Below are 3,878 nucleotides of genomic sequence, written 5' to 3' on the forward strand. Positions count from 1 at the left end.
AAAGATCTTCTAGAGGGTTACAACATGCTCAACTACTGATAAACTATCTGCTGATCACTCCAAAAGATATTACTATCCTTGACTATCATTGTAACTCATCATATGGGTTCCACACCCTCCTTATATATAATATTTGGCTACTTAATGTGGTATACCACTTTCATTGCTTAAGCATCATATGAGGATTCGTAGAAAGAGTTCGGAGACGAAGAAAGGGGCTTTTGCCTATTGCAGCTCCATATTAATGAATTCATTATGTTCTGTCCTTTGGTGGTGAACTTAATGTAATTGTCAGGCAACATCATTAGCGTGCATATTATGTGATCAGTGCAATTACAAGGCAATAATGTTCCTCTCTAGCGGCAATAGCAACAATTCCATTTCTTATTCTGACTAAGCAAATACCCCAGGGCCCTTCAAGTACACTTACATCAGATCGAATTCTGAACAAGCTTCCATCTCTCTTCATCGACTATAAAGATGAAGAGATTTTCCTTCAACACAAAAGCCTATTACTGCAACAACAACCCTTCATACCTTGCAACAAAGTAAGCTGAAACTGCAGTTAACATGGTCAGTTCAAACAGAAACATTGAGTTTATAGGAGATACCAGTAAGAAAATTCATAGGGAAACCAAGCAGATCCCTAGAATGAAATCTTCCAAGAAGGAATGTCAAAGAAAGATCAATACAGCTCGAGGTATGAGAGACAGGACACTGAGATTGCCACTTGAAATTGGCGATAAGATTTTTTATCTGCTGCCAGACACGGTAGGCTTTGATAAAGCTAATAAAACTGTTGAGTGGTTACTAATAGAGGCAAAAGCTGCAATCGAAGAACTTGATGGAGACCTCCCCCAGAAGAAATAAAAGTACTACGGCAGCATTAGTGCGAAGAGTGTATCTTCTACATGTAATTGTGAAGCATTATCCCAAATCAGTGGGATTAATGGAAAACAACAAAGAAACGTCTCAAAGGGCAAAAGCTAAAACATGTGTTATAAAAAAGAGAAAGATTAGAAAGTTGCCTAACTGCACTTCAACCTCTTGCAAGCAGGGAGTCGAGGGAAAAGACAAGAGCATGAGCAAGGGAGAGGACAAGAGAAAAGATGTGGAGTAGAAGATGCTGAAGCAATTAATCATAACCTGAACCATTTAGGTTCTAGAAGTTCCTTTGAAACTGGGGAAGAAACCGGTCCTGGAAGCCACAATTTGGTTCCATCCTTGGAGGTCCACCTGTCTTGAGTTCAAGGAACTGAGCTCCAAAGAGCAAAATTATTCAGGAATTCAAGAAGCCAAGGTTGATGATTCTTCCATGACTGTGGGATATTGGGGCCCATCCTCCATTGCCAATTATCTGCACAACATCAGAATTTCACAAGAGGTAAGTTGCCACAGCAAATTTCCTAATTTATTTAATGTGCTGTAGCCCGTGGAAACAATAGGCAACAATTATAAGCAAGCACTCTCCAAAGATGTGATATGGATGACACCCAAATTTCTGACCTTGCCAACCTCAATTTGCAGGTTTTCAACTCTATGGAAACCAAGAGGAGATTACAGCCACCAGATCAAAGTATGCTAACATGGATTATCTCTTAGGCACATCTTTTATGAGTCAAGTAGTGGAAACATGCTTTGCCTCTTCCATTTCTGTTTGGAAATAAGTAGTAATATACATGTAGATATTGATTTCCCATTGTGCACATTTAGGAAGGGAAGAACTCCTTCCTGAAGCACCTCATCCTATAAAATAGCCGCTATTCATGTGGACAGGCCCTTGTGAATTGTTTTGTTAATGCTCATTATCTTTCCTTGAAGAAAATTTATGAGCCAGTTTGGAAAGTGTTTCCAAAACTGCTTTTTGTTCTTGAGAACAAAAAAACATGTTTGACGATCATTCTCCATGTCTTCAAAGTTGCTCTCCATGTTCTCAAATTGGTGTTTTTGGAAAATAATCTGAAGTTGTTTTCCTTATTTCTTTATACAGTTAACTAAATTAAAAAAAACACGGAGAACACAAATAAATAAATACACAGAGATAACAAACCCTCAAACCCTCAATAGATGCATCGTACAACAAATCCAACCAAACCCCAAATCCATTTAACCTCAAGCCCTCAAGAGATGCCCTTTTCCTTCTCTAATGAGAGAATAAATCAACAGCACTGGTGGTTGTGGAGCATGATGGTGGCGTTGCAATGTAGACTTTAGGCAATGAAGGTGGGTATGGAGGAGGGTATGATTGTGGATGATTTTTAGATATGAAAATTTGAGGGAAAGGGAGGGAGAGAGGACTGGGGAAATGGAGATCGTGTGAAGCTAAAGGGAGAGAGGAGAAGCAGTGGGGGAGACAGAGGTAATGAAAAGAGTAGCGGAGAGAGATATCATGATAGAGACCTGATAGGGAAAAAGAAAATGCTCAGAAGAACAAAAAAATTGGGGGTTAAGTGGTGGGTAGTAAAAAAAGTTAAAAAAAATAATTTTATAATTAAAATTGGATAGTTTTTTTAAAATTTTAAATTATGAAAATTATTTTAAAAATTGATATAAATTTTTTTAATTAAATATTATTTATATTTACAATAATAAGTTGATCAAAGAAAATGCAAAAAATGTTTTATAAAATTGTTTTTCATTCATTCAATCAAATATATTTTTTTGTTTTTAAGAACAAAAAGTTGTTTTTTAGGAATTTAGTTCTCAAATATAATTTTGTTCTGAAAACATAAAAAATTGTTCTTAAAAAATATTCTCAAAAAATATTTTTTAGAACTACTTTAAAAAACACTTCCCAAATAAACCTTATGTTTTCCTTGTGTAGATCATATGAACACTGCAGTTGTAAGTGATGATTGTTATGGAAACTAAATATGTTTTTCCACGTGCTCTATATCATTTTCTTTGAGGTTCTCATTAAAACTTGAAAATATAAAAATGTAAGATAATAATTCAAAACAAAGTTAAGAGAAACTAACCTGGTTTGTTGAGGCACGTGGTCACATGTTATCTTAAAATTACTATCACCTTCCTATGTGCAGTGTTAATGAACAATAATCACTTCAAGATACAACCTCAATTATTGGCTCACAATAGTGCCTCCTCTATTGGGATGCTCACAAGAAGACTATGAAGAACCTATCTATAATATAGTTATTCAAAAAATATGAAGACTCAAGCGAAGGAGAAGATGATCGATCTTTGTAATATTTTGTTATATTTTTTTCAAAATAAAGGAAAAATATTTTAAAGAATAAAAAGATGAACACTGTGTGAATCTCAGTTATCTCCGAACGACCAATTCCATAAAATCACATAAACACCAATAATATCTCATGAAATCCAACCCAACAATTGAGAAGTAAAAATCAATAATTAATGCATTTGGCATTTACAGTAATAAAAGGTACAACACCAAAATGTGCTTTTTTTTTTTTTGTAAAAGGAGGAGGTTTTAAAACTTTATAGTTTTTATATAAAAAATCATACATTCCCCACAAGATTTAAAACTTCAAAATAATAACAAAATAAGTAAATAAATAAATATAAAATTAGTTGACAACTTTATACTATGCAATAGGTATATGTCTTCTAAACTCGAACCTATATTTAGTGTTAATCGTTTTCATTTAATGATTCACAGTGAACTAGGTATTTGACTCAAATTTTAACATGTCATACACATAGCAATAGGTCATGCACTAGTTTCTTGATTCTCATGAGAGTTACTAGGGAACAACCTTATTTTCATAATCATGACCTTACAACAACTCTCATTTAGGTGAATCCTCCAAAAGTACAAGTGACCATACCTCATAGAATTTCCTACCTCAAACTCATTCAAGGAAATATCCTTCCTAACATCATATCAAAAACAC

General features: G+C 34.3%; 1 long non-coding RNA gene across 1 annotated transcript; it reads right to left on the bottom strand.

Moving 5' to 3' along the window:
* Positions 1-202: 202 nt before the first annotated feature.
* On the bottom strand, positions 203-2,470 carry LOC104882336 (uncharacterized). The gene is made up of 2 exons (XR_002032252.2): positions 2,051-2,470; positions 203-1,357 (listed from the first exon to the last, which is right to left on the bottom strand). It is a non-coding gene; the product is annotated as an uncharacterized LOC104882336 (long non-coding RNA).
* Positions 2,471-3,878: the final 1,408 nt, after the last annotated feature.

The sequence above is a fragment of the Vitis vinifera genome, chromosome 17, assembly GCF_030704535.1.
Source record: "Vitis vinifera cultivar Pinot Noir 40024 chromosome 17, ASM3070453v1".
Classification (NCBI taxonomy): domain Eukaryota; kingdom Viridiplantae; phylum Streptophyta; class Magnoliopsida; order Vitales; family Vitaceae; genus Vitis; species Vitis vinifera.